At 41.5% G+C, this 19,388-nt stretch overlaps 1 long non-coding RNA gene across 2 annotated transcripts; it reads right to left on the reverse strand.

Annotated features, from left to right (window-relative positions):
• Positions 1 to 467: 467 nt before the first annotated feature.
• Positions 468 to 19,010, reverse strand: LOC113919949. 2 transcript variants are annotated; one of them, XR_003519176.1, is made up of 3 exons: positions 18,872 to 19,010; positions 8,945 to 9,094; positions 468 to 795 (listed from the first exon to the last, which is right to left on the reverse strand). It is a non-coding gene; the product is annotated as an uncharacterized LOC113919949 (long non-coding RNA). The 2 variants fall into 2 exon arrangements; XR_003519177.1 differs by lacking the exon at positions 468 to 795 and adding an exon at positions 8,266 to 8,318.
• Between the last annotated feature and the right edge of the window lie 378 nt (positions 19,011 to 19,388).

Genomic DNA, 19,388 nt, shown 5'->3' on the forward strand with positions numbered 1-19,388 from the left:
GGGAGAAGAAAACAGGGGTGAAGCTTGAAAGCTGTCATCAATCAAAGGTCAAATATGGAGTCAGACTACTATACAAACTCAAGTGGCATTTAAAAAAAATAATTAAGGGGGAATTGGCCAATAAAGATGAAATTGCAGCAAAGAAAGCAAAAGTTACAACGCTGGAAGTGAAACTCAAGTTGAACACAGAGTTCCAGAAGAAATAGCTGGTGAGAGGAGTGTCAACACTCTCACCAATTTAAGAGGCTCTAGATTTACAGCCAGAGGAACCTGCTGAAGGGGAACTCAATCGACATAAATGTGGGAAGTGACAAAAGGAATGAAGTCCCAAGGAAGTGATACTGGTTTTGTTTTTATTTTTTTTTCTAAGTCACTTTTGGTCTTCTATCTACTCAATATGTTGATGTCCAGAATTTCAGGGGGTGTCCAACAAACTGCTTGTGCATATATGAAAATAGTGGGACCAGTGTCCTTTCCAATATAGTTCTTAGGAAATTGCTACAGACTCACAAATTCGCAAGCAGTTTATTAGTTGTTACATAACAAATAACCCATAATCTGGTGGCTTAAAACAACAAATGTTTATCTCACACCATTTCTGAGAGTCAGGAGCAGCTCATCTGTGCAGTTCTGGCTCAGGCTTTCTCTTGAGGTGGCACTGCAACTCTCAGCCAGGCTGCAGTCACCTGAAGGCTTGGCCAGGGCTCAAGGATCCAATTCCAGGATGGCACACCACACGACTATTGGCAGGCGCCTCATTTCCTGGCCAGGAGAGCGTCTCAACACGGCAACTGGCTTCCCTCAGGGCAACCAATCCCAGAGAGAGAGAGAGAGAGAGAGAGGCAGAAGACAGGGTCCTTTAGAACCTTGCCTCAGAAGTGACAAACCACTTCTGCAGCATCCTATTGATCGCAAAGGCAACCCTCACACAATGTGGGAGGGGACTATACAAAAATGTGATTATGGGGGCAGGATCACTGAGGGTGACAAATCCCCCAGAAGGAAGAGGACAGTGCGATAATGTCCTCTATAGAATGCAATCAAGGGGGTGCCTGGGTGGCTCAGTTGGTTAAAATCCTCTTTTAAAAAGGCAAAAAAATTAAGAGACTAAAATGTTTAAAGATTGTTTTTTATTTTTTTTCTAAGATTTTATTTATTTATTTGAGGGAGATAGAGAGCACGAGAGGGAAGAGGGTCAGAGGGAGAAGCAGACCCCCCGCTGAGCAGGGAGCCCGATGCGGGACTCGATCCCGGGACTCCAGGATCATGACCTGAGCCGAAGGCAGTCGCCCAACCAACTGAGCCACCCAGGCGCCCCAAAGATTGTTTTTTATTTGACAGAGATCTCTGACTTCAAAATTTCCAGAGATATTATCAAGATTTTTTTTTTCAGGTACTTCACTCAGAATGCATTAAGAATGTGGCCCAGATTCAGTAAATTCCTCTCAAGACAAAGGTGGACTACTATTGCTCTGACTGCTCCCCATGCCCAAAGGTGGAGATTAACACTGAGATCTTGGGCAAATACTCTTCCATCTTACCCTTTCACATTCCTGGTTATTTTTTTAAAACATGAGGGAGGGGGATCTGGCAAGAATAGTACATTGGGATAAAACTAAATCCATACATTCATTAACGAATTATCATGACCAAGAATACCTCTTTCTCTTCTGTAAAATATTCTTTCTTCCCTAATCTCATTCCCTTTCACCATTTTAGACCTGGCGGTGCTGTCCAATAGAAAAATAAGATGGGTGCCTGGGTAGCTCAGTTGGTTGAGCATCTGACTCATTGTTTCATATCTGAGTCTCAGTTTGTGCTCAGGTCATGATCTCAGGGTCAGGTCACAATCACAGGATTGTGGGATGGAGCCTGGTATTGGGGTCCGCCCTTAGCTCAATGTCTGCTTGAGATTCTTTCCCCCTTCTTCCTTCCCCTCTGCTCCTCCCTGCTGGTCAGGTACTCTCTTTTTATCTAAAATTAAAATGTTTTTTAATTAAAAAAGAAAAGAAATGAGAACCATATATGTAATTTTAAATTTTATAGTGGTCACATAATAAAGGGAATAAGAAAAAGATGAACTTTAATAACATTTTATTTTTTAAATATTCAAATTATTTCAACGTGTAATCAATGTAAAAATTATCAAGGTACTTTACATTTTTTATTGCAAAGAATTTTATAACTCTAATATTTATTTCACATACTTTCATCACTTTGGATTTTATAAGTCTCTTATTCTTAGCACACTGCTGTCCTGCTCCTCTGAGAACCAGTACAGTTTTTACTTTGTGAGGCACGAATACTTTTTTTTTTTAAAGATTTTATTTATTTATTTGACAGAGAGAGAGAACACAAGCAGGGGGAATAGGAGAGGGAGAAGCAGGCTTCCCGCGGAGCAGGGAGCCCAATGCAGGGCTCAATCCCAGGACCCTGGGACCATGACCTGAGCCGAAGGCAGATGCTTAATGACTGAGCCACCCAGGCACCCCTGGGAATACTTTTCTAATACTCCACTCCTCTTCAACCCTACCATTAATTAGGAGGCACTGTAAACTCTCCAGTAATAAAAGGATGTAAAATTTGAAACTGACAATGCTCTTCCAAATAGATTGCTGGTACAATCATTACAGTGAAGGTGCTGTTAATCAAGTATCACAGAGGAGGAAATAGAGACAATACAACGAAGCTTTTTTTTTTTACTAAGTCTTCAATATCTGCTGTGTATTTCTCACTGAAGAGCATCTCAATTCAGATGCTAAATTTTCATCAAAAATATTTGATCTAACAATGAATCATGGAACGCTACATCCAAAACTAATGATGTAATGTATGGTGATTAACATAACAATAAAAAATTAAAAAATATTTGATCTATACTTAGATTTCATAAAATTTACTATTTTTTTTAAAGATTTTATTTATTTATTTGAGAGAGAGAGAGAATGAGAGATAGAAAGCACGAGAGGGAAGAGGGTCAGAGGGAGAAGCAGACTCCCTGCTGAGCAGGAAGCCCGATGCGGGACTCGATCCCGGGACTCCAGGATCATGACCTGAGCCGAAGGCAGTCGCTTAACTGACTGAGCCACCCAGGCGCCCTAAAATTTACTATTTTTTTAAAAGATTTTATTTATTTGATAGAATGAGAGAGAGAGCACAAGCAGGGGGAGTGGGAGAGGGAGAAGCAGGCTCCCCACTGAGCAGGGAGCCCGATGCGGGGCTCGATCCCAGTGGGATCATGACCTGAGCCAAAGGCAGATGCTTAACAACTGAGCCACTCAGGGGCCCCTCAGACAGGGCAGTTTTAGGCAAACGTTCTTTTTAAGGAATTCCTTTGTGAGTATCCTAATTTGTGTTTCCACAAGATTTGTATTTATCTCTTCATTATACTTATATCTCATATGGGTGTGAGGGTTTTTATATCGTTTTTTGAAATCAGACTCTGTGATGTTAAAAAAGATATCTTAGTCATCTTCATACTTCCAGTGCCTGGCACCATTCCTGACTAAAACAGGGGCTCGGGCAAGTTGTTACATTTAGTAAACAGGTTAGTACTGTAGTGAGTTTAATAGTGGCCTCCCAAGAGGATATGTCCAAGTCCTAATCCCTGGAACCTGTGAAGGTGACCTTATTTGGAATAAGGTTTTGGCAGGTATAATTAAAGGATCTCAAGATGAGATCATCCTGGATTAGGATGGGCCCTAAATCCAATGACGGGTGTCCTTATAAGACATAGAAAAGGAGCTGTACGGAGATACATAGAAGAAAAAGCCATGTGAAGATGGTGGCTGAGATCGTAGGGCAGTCACAAACCATGGCACACCACGGATTGCCAGCAGCCACCAAAAGCTTGGAGAGGGGACTAGAATGGAGTCCCTCTCAGAAATTCCAGAAAGAGCCAATTTTACCAACACCTTGATGTCAAACTTCTGGCCTGTAGACCTGTGAGAGAATTTGTTTTAAGCCACCACATTTGTGGCAGTTTGTACAACCTTAGGGGGAAAAAAAAAGTCTGTACCACTGCCCCAGAGGACAATCATGGCAAGAGGCAGAAAGTCTCAGAGGAGTGACTGAGCTGGTAAAGCACCTCCCTAGATTTTATTAATAACCAAACAGGGTTCTTGTGACTGGAATATAGATAAAATGTCATGAGACTCTGAACATGATTTTAGAAAAGGAGCAGGGAGATGGTATACTTTTGTAACAGAACTGAAGGTTTTTGATAGCCCGATGCAACATTTTACCTAATGATATAACACCAAAAGAACTCCATCAAATTAAATCTGGTAACCAAACAAGGGTACTTAGTATCACTATTATTAATATGGTCCCCAAGGGCGCCTGGGTGGCTCATTCGTTAGGCGTCTGCCTTCGGCTTGGGTCATGATTCCAGGGTCCTGGGATCGAGCCCCGCATCAGGCTCCCTGCTCTGTGGGGGGCCTGCTTCTCCCTCTCCCACTCCCTCTGCTTGTGTTTCCTCTCTCCCTGTGTCTCTGTCAAATAAATAAAAAAAATATGGTCCCCAAATTTTTATCAATGCAGTAATTCAAGAAATAAAAGTAGATTATCTATTAAAAAGAACTGAGTTTTAAAAACAAATTGAAGGGGCGCCTGGGTGGCTCAGTCGTTAAGCATCTGCCTTCGGCTCAGGTCATGATCCCAGGGTCCTGAGATCGAGTCCCACATCGGGCTCCTTGCTCCACAGGAAGCCTGCTTCTCCCTCTCCCACTCCCCCTGCTTCTGTTCCCTCTCTGGCTGTGTCTCTCTCTGTCAAATAAATAAATAAAATCTTAAAAAAAAAAAAATTAAAAACAAAAAACAAATTGAAGACCAAATGAAGAAAAAAACTGAAATACTAGCAAGATATTTGAACTATTTAAGTAAATTATCTGAAAGTTTTCCTGTTTGCCAATAGTAATGTGATGAAATATGATTAAATTCTATTCATATTGCAATAAATATATAAGGATCAAGGTGTAACTTTGCTGAGAGAAGCATGACATTTATAAGGACAAACTCAAAATGGTGTGGAGAGATACAAAATAGAACTTGTTAAATGGGGTAAGGTAAGGGCATGGTGGGGCATCTGAGCACTGGACAGTCTAGCTGGGTCCAATGTCAGAACAATGGACACAGGCTAATGGGGGGTGAACCACTTCACCTTTCCAGTCCATGGATGATGGGTGTTTCCTTTGAAGCAGTGATGCCAAGGAATAGAATAGGCAATACCACACAGATGAGCTGATTTATTAACAGAATCATCAGGAAAAGCAAGTTTCCAGTATCAAGAGACTGCCCTGAGAAAGTCTTCTAAAACATTTGCTTCCCACCCCTTGCTTCACCATCTTCTTTTGTCACACAAATCCCTCATAAACCATTACTGCAAAACCCATCTACAAGATATGTGCCTTTAAGTTATAAAACAATGGTGGTGATATTACTGTTACACAGACTATAAGGAAGGCATTCTTAGAATATATTTTAATTGCTGTTACTGCAACCTGATCACTAAGGGGTTTAATCAACAAATCATTTTATAGTTTTATATTTGGATCTGTGATCAATTTTGAGTTAACATATAAGGTGTGAGGTTTCAATTAGGGTTCATTTCATCTGCAAATGGATATCCAGTCATTCTAGCACTAAATTGTTAAAGACTATCATTTTGCCATTGAATTTCCTCAACTTTGTCAAAAATCAATTGGCCATATTTGTGTCAATTTCTGGACACTTCTATTCCACTAATCTATCAATCCCTTTACCAATACCATACTATCTTAATTCTTATAGCTTTATAGTAAATCTTAAAACTGCATACTATAATTCCTCAAACTTTTTTTTTTAAGATTTTATTTACTTATTTGACAGAGAGATAGAGAGAGAGCACAAATAGGCAGAGAGGCAGGCAGAGGGAGAGGGAGAAGCAGGCTCTGCGCTGAGCAGGGAGCCTGATGTAGGGCTCAATCCCAGGACCCTCGGATCATGACCTGAGCCAAAGGCAGACGCTTAACCGACTGAGCCACCCAGGTGCCCCAAACTTTATTCTTTTTCAAAACAGTTTTAGCAGGTGCCGCGCCTGGCTGGCTCAGTTGGTAGAGTGTGCTACTCGATCTCAGGGTCATCAGTTCCAGCCCCACACGGGGCATAAAGCTTACTTAAAACAGCTTTGGCTATTCAGTTCTTTTTTCATTATATACTATTTCTCTCTTTTTTTATAAAGATTTTTTTATTTATTTATTGAGAGAGAGAGAATGGTAGAGAGAGAGCATGAGAGGGAAGAAGTTCAGAGGGAGAGGCAGACTCCCTGCTGAGCAGGGAGCCCGATGCGGGACTCGATCCTGGGACTCCAGGATCATGACCTGAACCGAAGTCGCTTAACCAACTGAGCCACCCAGGCACCCAATATACTATTTCTCTTTATCTCTGGCAATTTTCATCGTTCAGACATCTACTTTGATATTAAGATGGTTACTTCAGATTTTTGTTTACTATTCTATGTTTTATCTTTTTCTATCCCTTTATCTTTAAAACTACCTGTACAGACTATGGGGCACTTGGGTGGTCTCTTAAGCATCTGCCTTTGGCTAAGGTCACGATCTCAGGGTCCTGGGATCGAGATCCTCGTCAGGCTCCCTGCTCATCGAGTAGTCTGCTTCTCCCTCTTCCTCTGCCCCCCTCCCCGACTTGTTCTCTCTCTCTAAAATAAAAGAATAAAATCTTTTTTTTTTAAAGATTTTATTTATTTGGCAGAGCGAGACACAGTGAGAGCAGAAACACAAGCAGTGAGGAGAGAGAGAGGGAGAAGCAGGCTTCCCACCGAGCAGGGAGCCCGATGTGGGGCTCAATCCCAGGACCCTGGGTTCATGACCTGAGCCGAAAGCAGACGCTTAATGACTGAGCTACCCAGGCACCCCATAAATGAATAAAATCTTAAAAAAAAAAAAAAACCCACCTATACAGAGTTTCTTATAGACACTGAGTCTTTTTTTAATCCATTCTGACAATTTTGGTTGTTTAATTGGTTTGCTTATACCATTTATATTTCATGCCAAAAAGAATTAACACAGCAGGCCTGAACCTGCTAACCTCAGCAAGGCCTGCTTGCAAGGCTGGTCCTTGGCTGGCATCTGAGAACTTGCCTGGTAAACAGTTGCCTACATGCATATAAAACTTGCCCTAAATGATAAGAGTGGCTCACTGCACCTAAACTGACAAACAACATGTATGCTGAACACCGGCTTTCCTTTTGAACATCTGGAATTTCAGTGACTGCCACAAGTAACACAGGCACGATGTGCCTCCATGACTGACTCCCAAGGAAGATCCTGAATTCCCAGCCTCCGGTGAGGTTCCCTCGTAGACAACACTTCACAAAAGTTGTTGCAACGTGTTGCTGGGGGAATTCAGTGCATCCTGTGTGACTTCACTAAGATGACTCCGGGAAGCTCAGGTCTGGTTTCTTCTAGATATCACCCCATGAGCCTTTTTTCCTCTACTGATTCTGCTTTGCATCCTTATAATGTAATAAATCTTAGCCACAAGTATAACTATATCCTGAGTCCTATGAATCTTTCTGTGAAAAAGAGTTTATTTTAACTTAGTAATAGAAATTTTAGTTAAATGTTTTACTTTAGCAAAAAAACCTAAAATGAACTAACAGGGGGTGCCTAGGTGGCTTTGTGAGTTAAGCATCTGCCTTGGGCTCAGGTCATGATCCTGGGGTTCTGGGACTGAGCCCCACATGGGGCTCTCTACTCAGTAGGGAGCCTGCTTCTTCCTCTCCCTCTGCCTTCCCCACCCTGCTTGTGCTCAATCTCTCTCTCTCAAAAATAAATAAAATCTTTAAAATAAATAAAATAAAATGAACTAACAGTAAAAAGAAAGCTTTAAATTGAGGCTTCACAATTTCATATAATCACAAAGACCAGTATTATGTTTCAATTTACAAATTGAATGTTGTAAAATCTTAACTTACCTTAAGGATTATAAATGAAGAAAAACAGATTAGAGGGGCACCTGGCTGGCTGAGTCGGAAAAGCACGTGATTCTTGATCTTGGGGTTGTGAGTTTGAGCCCCACGCTGGGTGTACAATTACTTAAATAAAAATAAAACTTTAAAAAAAAAACAAAAAGATTAGGATGAAAAGGAGCTCCTGGTTGGCTCAGTTGGCTGAGCGTCAGACTCTTGGTTTCTATTCGGGTCATGATGTCAGGGTCGTGGGATGGAGCCCCGGATCAGGCTCTGCACTCAAGTGTGAAGATTCTCTCCCTCTCTCTCTGTCTCTGCTCCTCCCCCTGTTCATGTGCGCTTTCTCTCTCTAAAATAAATAAATAAAATCTTTAAAAAAAAAAAAAAGATTAGGATGAAAAAAATCAAAATTAAAAAAATTATGAATCTAAGACCTTTAATTAAATTTTTCAAAAGCATGTCTCTCAAATTTGTTTAGAGCAACACGGTATTTTTATGTATTTTTTATATTTATATATACTTTTTTATTTCACATAACTGAAATCATTTCAATATGCATATTTAATTGCTGAGGTACACTAGTACGATATAAACTGAAATAAGTTCAAAATGCAAGAGACATTTTGAGGCATTACAAAATATTGAAAAGGAAATTTTTAAAAAATACTGATTTCATAAGTTCATGGTACAAATCGGTTACACAGCTTTCACTTCTGTAATAACAGCTGCTCTTTGTTCCTGGTCTCCCTGTATAAGGTTAGACAGAAGTCAGTGGAGTTTTCCTATAAACCAAGCTATATCAGCTTGAGCTGATTTGGCTAATACTATATATGTCACTGCCCTTCAACACTGATCTGCTTCAATTCTGTGGGACTGGAATAATATATCTATGTTCCACGGTTTCTTTTTTTTTTTTTTTAAGGCCATTTGATATAATCTTCTGATTAGAGTTAAACAAAAAAGTGAAATGAACACCTGATGCTCCATCTTCAATGTTGGAAATTCTGCACAGCTCAGCAGACAGCGCCAGGGTAAGTTTGGCTTCCACTGCCTTCAGGACCAAGCATCAGAGAAGGGACACTGGTCAGGAGAGCATCAAACCAGTTTGTGTGCAATCTTTTGTGGCTGAAAACAAAGCAAAAACTAAGTTTTTCACTTAATATATGTAAAAGAATACATTATAAACATTATTTTCCCCATTTTATAGATGAGGAAAGTAAGGATGGATGAAATTATATAAAGGGACTTAAGAATACCAAATATGTTTCAGAGCTGAGAGTTAATCCCAAGATCTTGATTACAAAGCTTGTACAGACACACTCACCCCACCTATAAGTACTACCTAATATTCCAGTCTACAATTGAATGGAATCAAAATGGCACTTAAGCACATACTTCAGTAGGCCTTCTGACCAAAAACTATAGAAATGACAAAAGGTATTTTAAAAACATAAATGGGTATCATTGCTGGAAAATGAGAAGGGTCACCCTCAGTGGACATGGAATTTTGAGGGATTCAAAGATGGAATGACCATAGAGTTGGATCCAGAGTTCAAAACCTGCAGAAGATGACAGCTTGAAAAGACGCAAGAAGCTCTAAAGACAGTCTGAGTCCTGGCACTCCCTCCCCCTTGGGCCCAGACAGCTAGAAAGCAGCTATGGGTCTACTCCCAGACTGACACAGTATAACCAGGGAGGCAGGGAAGTGCCCTTGGTGACTGGCAGCAGCTAAAATACCTTGGGAATGCCACATCACTACTGTGTCCTGGTACCCAGACCACACCACACTCCATCCTGTTGCCAATAAAGGGTATAGGTAAACAGTATTTAGTCATGCCAGCAGGAACTCTCACATGACATCTGAGAAAAACCAACACCCCAAAGGGCATTACCCAACTGGAAGGACAAAAACTAACACTGAAGGAAACTAAGCCAATAATACACCGAACAGGAGATTTTGAAAGATATGTGTCTAATATATTCAGAGAAATATGAGAGACTAAGGCACCTATAAAAGAGTATCTTTTATGCAAAAGAGCAGTTTTGTTAATTCTTATATTAAAAATAGTGTCAAAAAATAGTGTCAAAATCTGAAAGAAATGCTAACAATATTAAGGAAATATCAGAATAAAGGAAAATTTGTACAGTGAAATGAGCTGGAAGATGCCATCAATGATCTCAAATGTGGTGCAAAAGAAAAGAGGAAGTGTGAGCTTTAGTTGTAAGAGATGAAACTGTAAATTCTAATAGCTAACTACTGAATGTCCTAGAAGGTGAGAAAAGACAATTAAGCTGTGGTAATACACCAAGAACAGTAAGTAATACTCCAAATTGCAGAAAAATAGAGGAGTCCTAAAAAAGGATATATTCAGATGCCTTGAATATACTGGGAATACAAATATTTGTCAAGTTAAGGCAAGGGTACCTTAAATGTCATGACAAAATTTGGTAATTAGATTACTAGGAACTTCTGTGTAATATTCCTGGTTATAATAGTTAATTGTAATAAAAACTCTTACACTTAACCAATAATACTGGCTTACCTATTTGGAGCAGGATGTATATTTAGAGTATAACTAATGATGGAAGCTGAATTTCACCCTGATGATCAAACCTAGTTTTTAACCCATTGTCTATGGCTTTAATAATTATTATGGTAACAGAACCAATAAAATAATTCTTCTTAATGCCTTGTGGTCATAAGCAACCACCTGCTTTCTTCCTTTTAAGGTTTTATTTATTTATTTATTTATTTATTTGAGAGAGAGCATGCGAGTAGGCGGAGGGGCAGAGGGAGAGGGAGAGAATCTTAAGCAGACTCCCCTCTCTGCACAGAGCGCAACGTGGCGCTCAATCTCACAACCCTTAGATAATGATATGAGCCAAATCCATGAGTCAGACACTCAATCAACTGAGTCACAGAGGCATCCCCCAACTAGCTTTATTCTTATAACAAAGTTTGGTTAAAATAAAAATGAGTGGGGCACCTGGGTGGCTCAGTCAGTTAAGCATCTGCCTTTTGCTCTGGTCATGATCCCAGGGTCCTGAGATCAAGTCCCATGGCAGGCTCCCTGCTCAGTGGGGAGCCTACTTCCCCCTCTCCCTCTGCCCCTTCCCCTGTTGGTGCTCTCTCTGTCTCTCTTTAGCTCTCTCTCTCTAATAAATAAATAAAGTCTTTAAAAAAATTTTAAAAATAGGGACACCTGTGTGGCTCAGTCAATTAAGCATCTGCCTTTGGCTCAGGTCATTACTCCAGGGTCCAGGAATCGAGTCCCGCCTGGGGTGCCCTACTCAGCCAGGAGCCTGCTTCTCCCTCTGTCTGTCGTTCCCCCTGCTTGTGCTTGCGTGCCCTCTCTCTCGACAAATAAATAAATGAAATCCTTAAAAAAATAAAATGAATAAAAATGAGTAAAGAACAATCAAGTTCATTTCTAAAAAAAAATCTCCCCCAAATGAAAAGAACATCAGTAAGCTGTGCGATGACTTCAGACTAATATATAGATAATTGAAAGGGGAGTTGGGGAAAACAAAGCAAAACAAAAAATATTTTAAGAAATGATAGCCTACAACTTTAACTGTAAAATCTGCAATTCCAAGAAACTCAATGAATCCTACATAAGAGAAACATGAAGAAAACTACACCAAAAAACATCATAATCAAATTGCTCAAAACAAGTGATTAAAAAAAAAAGAAAACCAACTCAAGTCAGTAAAAACAGACAATAAATAACATATATAAGGATAACATCAGATTTCTTACTGGAAACAATGTAAGAAAGAGGACAGTGGAATGACAGCTTTGAAGTACTGAAAGACCAAACTCTAAATGTGGAGATAGTAAAAATATCTTTCAACAATGAAGGCAAAGCTTCCAGTCCAGGACAATATAGACACACTTCATATTCCTCCACTAAGTACAACTAAACATCCTGACCATTATATAAATAAACAAGACTGAAAGGTAGAGACAAAATGGCAGATCAAGAAGGGATCCTGGTACCCAAGAAATGACATGATGTTGGGGTCCCTGGGTTTTCTTTTTGCCTCATATATTCCACACTATGTATTAGAAAAGCCAGCAATCTGGGGTGCTGGGTGGCTTAGTTGGTTGAGTGTCTGCCTTCGGTTCAGGTCATGATCCTGGAGTCCTGGGATTGAGCCCCACATCCAGGCTCCCTGCTCCCTCCCCCTGCTCCTTCTTTCTCTCTCTCTCTTTCTCTCTCTCTCTCTCTCGCTCTTGCTTTCTCAAATAAATAAATAAAATCTTAAAAAAAAATCTTGAAAAAAAGAAAAGCCAGCAATCTGAAAATACCAATGGATGCAGATTTTTTTTAAAAGCCTAAGAATAGTATGTTTTTTTCCAGCCAAACGACAGGAAAGGGGCAGCCTTACAAGACAGAAAACTTTTAAATAAACATCTTGTTCCAGCCAAACTCCACATAAAAAAAGTGCGACACCACCCCTACCCATATCAGCAAAGGTCTATAGCAAGCCTAGACTTACACCCTCTTCTAGGCTGTGACATGGCACAGCTCACCCTCCTATCAAGGTGCTGTCATTGAAGGTCCAGTGGAGAACCTGACAGCCACCACAGTCCACTAGAATAAAACATCCCTTCCATTTCCAATCTCCAGACTGTCAACAGAGGCCAAGTGGGGAACTTGGACTTCCACCCTATTGGGCAGTAATGATATCACCTTCCTTTCCCTTGCCAGTGTGGCGTCAGAGAAATCCTAAAAACAGAAGATTTAGGGGATGCCTGGGTGGCTCAGTCAGTTGAAGTGTAGTAGGGCTCTTGACTTTGGCTCAGGCCATGATCTCAAGGATCCTGGCATCAAGTCCTGGAAGGGGCTCTGCGCTCAGTGGGGAATCTATCTACTTGAAGATTCTCTTTCCCTCTCTCTCTGCCCCTCCCCACTGCTCTCTATCTCTCTCTAAAATAAATCTGGGCACCTGGGTGGCTCAGTCGGTTAAGTATCTGCCTTCAGCTGAGGTCATGATCCTAGGATCCTAGGATCGAGTCCCAAATCGGGCTCGCTGCTGGGTAGGGAGTCTGCTTCTCCCTATACCCCACCCCCCTGCTCATGCTCTCTCTTCCTCTCAAGTAAATAAATAAAATCTTTAAATAAATAAAAACAAAAATAAATAAATAAATAAATCTTAAACAAAAAAGCAGATTTATTAAGAGCCTGAGCCTCAAAAAATAGCTCAAAATGTCCAGGATCCAATTTTAACGAAATGTCATACCAAGAGCAATGAAAATAGCCACTTGAATGAGAAAAGAAAACCAATATCAACCCCAATATCTGCAATACCTAACAAGGATTTTATTTTATTTTATTTTATTTTTTAAAGATTTTATTTATTTATTTGACAGAGAGAGATAGCGAGAGCAGGAACACAAGCAGGGGGAGTGGAGAGGGAGAAGGAGGCTCTCCGCTGAGCAGGGAGCCCGATGCGGGGCTCGATCCCAGGACCCTGGGATCATGACCTGGGCCGAAGGCCGACGCTTAACGACTGAGCCACCCAGGTGCCCCCAAATATGTGGAAATTTAAATTAAAAATATAATACCATTTATGATAGCTCACCAAAATTAAAATACTTAGGTATCTAACAAATGTAACAAAACACAGGTAGGACCTGTATGCTAAAAACTACAAAATACTTATGAAAGAAATCCAAAAAGATTTAAGTAAATGAACAGACATACTGTATTCAAAGATTGGAAGACTCAACATAGTACAGATAGATGTCAATTCTCTCCGAAAATGATATATAGGTTTAACATATTTCCTATCAAAATCCAGCAATATTTTTTATAAGATATAGACAAACATTCTAAAATGTTTATGGAAAGGCAAAGGAACAATAGCCAAATAATTCTGAAAAAGATGAATAAAGTTGAACTCATTACACACAAGTTTAGAAGTCAGCATAAAGTTGCAATGAAGACAATTAAGTATAGATGAAAGGATACTCAGATAAATCAGTGGAACAGAGAAGAGTCCAGATCTAGACCCACACAGATATGGCCATTTGATGTCTTGCAACAGGGGCATCTGGCTGGCTCAGTAGGTAGATCTAGCATGTGACTCTTCATCCCAGGAGTCTTCAGTTCAAGCCCCACATTGGGTGTAGAGATCATTAAAATTAAATAAATAGGGGCGCTTGGTTGGCTCAGTCAGTTAAGGTTAAGTGTCTGACTCTTGGTTTTGGCTTGGGTGATGATTTCAGGGTCCTGGGATTGTGCCCCACGTTGGGCTCCACACTCAGTGTGGAGTCCGCTTGGGATTCTCTACCTCTCCCTCTGCCCCTCCCCCACAACACACGCTCAGTGTGCTCTTTCTAAAATAAATAAATCTTTTTTTAAAAAGATTTTATTTAGTTGAGAGAGAGAATGAGATAGAGAGAGAGAGAGAGCGCATGAGAGGGGGAAGGGTCAGAGGGAGAAGCAGACTCCCCGCTGAGCAGGAAGCCTGACCCGGGACCCCATCCTGGGACTCCAGGATCATGACCCGAGCCGAAGGGAGTCACCCAACCAACTGAGCCACCCAGGCGCCCTAAAATAAATAAATCTTTTTAAATAAATAAATAAATAAATAAATAGGGGCGCCCCTGGGTGGCTCAGTCAGTTAAGTGTCTGCCTTCAGCTCAGGTCATGATTCTGGGATGGAGCCCCACACATTGTGCTCCCTGCTCAGGGGGGAGCCTGCTTCTCCCTCTCTGTCTGCTGCTCCCCCTGCTTGAGCTCTCTCTCTCAGATAAATAAAATCTTTATTTAGGGGTGCCTGGGTGGCTTAGTCGGTTGGACTGCCTTCGGCTCAGGTCATGATCTCAGGGTCTGGGGATCAAGCCCCGCATCGGGCTCCCTGCTCAGCGGGAAGCCTGCTTCTCCCTCTCCCACTCCCCCTGCTTGTGTTCCCTCTCTTGCTGTCTTTCTCTGTCAAATAAATAAAATCTTTAAAAAAATAAATAATTTTTAAAAATAATGGTTTCTCACAATGGAGCAAAGGCAATTTAGTAGAGGAAGTAGTCTTTTCAACAAATGGTGCTGGAACAGTTGTATATCCATTTTTCTGCCTATCTCTGGATATAAAGGGAAAAAAGATGTGGTGCCTAGCTGGCTCAGTCATTAAAGCATGTGACTCTTCATCTTGGGGTCGTGAGTTCAAGTGAGTTCAAGGCCCACACGTGGCATAGAGTTTACTCAAATTTTTTTAAAAGTACTTTTTTAATTAAAAAAAGAGAAAATAAATAAATTTAAAAATTTTTAAAAAGAGAAACTTGATCTAAATCTCATACCTCATTAAAAAAACTCAAAATGAAATGTATATATAATATGGAAAATTGTAAAACTTTTAAAAGAAAATATAGGTGGAAAATCTTCAAGACCTAGTGCTATGTTAACAGTTAGATACAATACTAAAAGCAAGATCCACAAAAGAAAAAGTTGAGAATCTTGACTTCATCAAAATTAAAACCTTTTTTGCTCTGCAGCACTGTTAGGAGAAGAAAAACTATAAATTGAAAAGAAAATTTTGTAAATCACACATTTGGACCTGTATTTAGTGATTTACTGATTTATTTATTTATAAAGATTTATTTATTTGAGAGAGAGAGAGCAGGAGCAGAGTGAAGAGGCAGAGGGAGAAGGAGAAGCAGGCTCCCCGCTGAGCAGGGAGCCTGATGGGGGGTTTGATCCCAGAACCCTGGGATCATGACCTGAGCTGAAGGCAGATGCTTAACCAACTGGAACCACCTGGTGCCCTTGCACCTATATTAAGATAGAATAAGGAACTGTCAAAACTCAACAGAAAGGAAACAACTCAATTTTTTAAAATGGGAAAAACACTTGTCCAGATATTTACAAAGGGATATAAGGATGACAAATAAGCTCATGAAAAGATAATCAACATTATAGCCATTAGAGACATGCAAATTAGTCATAATAATATATGGCCATATACTCCATTAAAATGGCTAAAATAAATATTTGAAGTTTTAAAAATTGACAATATCAAGTACCAGTGAAGATGTAAAGCAACTGGAACTCTCATGCATTGCTAATGGAAATGCAAAATGGTACAGACGCTCTGGAAAAGTTTGGTAATTGCTCACAAAAGTTAAATATTTACTCACTCTCTAATCTAGCAATCCCACTGGCTTTAGGAGGTAAACTGGTACAACTGTTTTACAGAGTATCTTTACGTGATGAAGTTAAATGTGGGCAAATCTTATAACCTAGGAATTCCACTGTAGGTATAGTCTAAAGTAAGTCTGGCACATCTAACATAGTTTTGGAATATAGGTGAGGTTTGGTGGGGTGAGCTCCAGAGCTGAGGACCAAGAAAGAATTCTTGAGATAAGGCAAGTTCTAAAAGGATCTTCATATGCTAAAGAACACAGGATACCAGAGACCTCGCTATTGTCAAACCTAGATTGTTTTTCCCTCTAGCAAGTGATTAACATTAAGACCGTTGGGAGCTTCCTGGAGGAAGGTTATACTCTGCCTGCCTTAAAGTATTTATCAATGGGCTGCAGGTTATATGGACATTTAATTTTATCTACATTCCTTCTGCCTTTGTTCCCACATCACAGGTGCCCCAGATGACACGTGCTGGTTCAAAGCACCACTGTTTATAATATCCCAAACTGGAAACAACCTATATGTCCTTTAACAGAATAGTGGGGAAATACGTTGTTGCCTGCTTATTAAATGGAATACTATAAAACAGCAAAAAATATTACAGCTTTATGCTTGGTCTTGGAATAATCCTGTGAAGACAACAGACAAGGCTAATTAACAAAAGAAAGGCACTGAAGAAAACAGTATGAAAATAATTTACATATAGAATCCAAAGACATGCAAAACTGATGTGGGAAACAAAGGCAGAAGAAAAATTATTAAATTTCCTTACTACCTACAGCCCACTGACAAGTCCTTGAAACAAGCTGAGTGACATTTCTCTAGGGAGTCAACTGCCTCCATGTTAATTCTTAGCTAAAGGCGAAGGCAATCCTAGCCTGACACCCCTTCCCCCCAGGATCCTGTAAGTCTACTCTAACATATAAAAATTCCTTTGGAAACTTCCTTTATATCTCTAAACCCCCCATGATACGTGTTGGTAATCATCCCCCAAGCATATGACCCACCGATACACATCTAAAGGGTCTCATGACTAAGGTTTTATTAGATGGTAATAAATGACCTTTTCCCAACAATAGCTAGCCCCCTCAAGGTCCTGGAAACCTTGCTTCCAAAATTCCTTGAGACTTAAGCTATCCCTAACCCCCCTCCCAACTTGAAAGTATATAATGGGCCGCTCCTCATGACCCCAGTGCACTTCTGTCTGCCCACAGGGCCTGTCCCCATGCTTTAATAAAATCACCTTTTTGCACCAAAGACGTCTCAAGAATTCTTGGCCGACAGCTTCGAACCCTAACGTCTTTCCTACATCAAAATTATTCCATACATTTTTTCCTGGGATACAATTTTAACTAAATTCTAATGAAAAACAAGTAATTTACGAGTATAAAATTCAAACAGTAATGGGGGGGTTAATAATTGAGACTATACCAAGGGTTATAAATTAGGGTAGAGTTCTATTAAGATTAGTGGTAGATACACAGATTTAGGTTAAGTAGTATTCTTTTCACCTTCAAGACATGTTTTACAATATATCCCTTATATGTCATATTTCTTTTTTTTTTAAGATTTTTATTTATTTATTCATGAGAGACAGAGTGAGAGAGGCAGAGGGAGAAGCAGGCTCCCAAGGAGCAGAGAGCCCAATGCGGGACTCGATCCCAGGACTCTGGGATCATGACCTGAGCCGAAGGCAGACGCTTAACCATCTGAGCCACCCAGGCGCCCATATTTCTTATTTTTAAAATGGAAAAAAAACCCCACAAAAGTCTTGATCATACAGAAAATATATGAGAGGGGTGCCTGGGTGGCTCAGTCGGTTGAGCGGCTGCCTTTGGCTTAGGTCATGATCCCAGGGTCCCATGATCAAGCCCACATGGGCTCCCTACTCAGCGGGGAGTCTGCTTCTCCCTCTGCCCCCCACCCTGCTCTTGGGCTCTCTCTCTCTCACTCTCTTAAATAATTAAATAAAATCTATATATATAAAGCTCCGGACCCATTCCCACACCTCTGAATTTAGGCTCATTCCAAGATGAGCTCTCAAAAAGGAACTTGTGCAAAATGTAGTCAAGGGTATGACTAGAAAAAGGGAAAGAAAAACAAATGGCTGACTACATACAGGAAGCAGCAAAGTGTGACCAAGAGACAAAGGAAATCAATGAGGAAATATTTCAGACTGAAGTGTTCAAATTTAGTGAAGCAGATAAAGGAAGACCACAGAGAAGAGATGCAGATAGAAGAGGAAGAAGTAAAATTTCTGGAGAAAAGTTCAAAGGCTTGAAAATATTTCCTCAGGGAGGCAGGAAATGGGGCTATAGAGAGAAGAAAGAGTTTTTGAGTAATAAAGCCTTGTGCAAGTTTGTGACTCTTGAATATGTGAATGTACTGCCTTTAATTAATTAAGAGCCTCCACCCCCCCACCCCCTGCCACGTCTCACTACCCTTAAAGGTGTCCCTCAGGCTGGAGCAGAAGTCGCAGACCTGCAGGTCCTGGGATGCCCACCGTCTAGGACTCCCCCAACATCCCCGGCCTAAGGAAGGGATTCCTCAAACTCGGTCCCTCTGGATCCCCTTGTCTTCATCTCCCCAGATGGACTAGGGATACCCTCACTTGGCTCCCTCTACAACGAAACCCCCGCTCAACATACACTCCAAATCTCAGTCCCGCCGTCCCCACCCCCAGAGGGCCCAGGTCCCGGCCGGTCCCAATTGTGCGACCCTCAGCCTCAGAGCCGCCGCGCGTCCCACCCCTCACCTCGGGCTCCGAGTCTCCACGCTCCCGCTCTTCACATCCGGCACTTCGATCGTCCCTCTGAGCACCCAGAGGGGGGTGGAACGCGGGAAACTTGGCAGTTGTAGCTGAGGCAGTTGAGGCTTATTTGCCATCACCATGGAAACCCCTGGCAGCGCGCCCTAGGCGAGGCCTCCGAGGGGCGGGGTCTGGCGCGCGGCAGGCCCGAGTGCACAACTCCCGCGCGTCGGGCGCACGCGGCGTTGACCGCAGCCCTGCTGTTCTGGGTTTGCCCGATTCCCGCTCGGCCCTGCACCCCAGCACCCAGGAGCAACAGCCCCGGGAGCCCGCGCCTCCGCTGTCATTGCTAGCCTGTTTCCCCGCGGAACCCCACCTTCTCCAGGAAAACGGGGCTGGAAGGACGCATGGAGTGCGGCGGGGCGGACCCTCAGTGACTGGCTCCGGGTAGCGAGGCGGTGAGGGCGCCATTGTGACGCGCCCGGCTCCGAGCGGAGATTGGTCCGCCAAGCGTGTGGGGGAG

The sequence above is a fragment of the Zalophus californianus genome, chromosome 15 (assembly GCF_009762305.2).
Source record: "Zalophus californianus isolate mZalCal1 chromosome 15, mZalCal1.pri.v2, whole genome shotgun sequence".
Lineage (NCBI taxonomy): Eukaryota > Metazoa > Chordata > Mammalia > Carnivora > Otariidae > Zalophus > Zalophus californianus.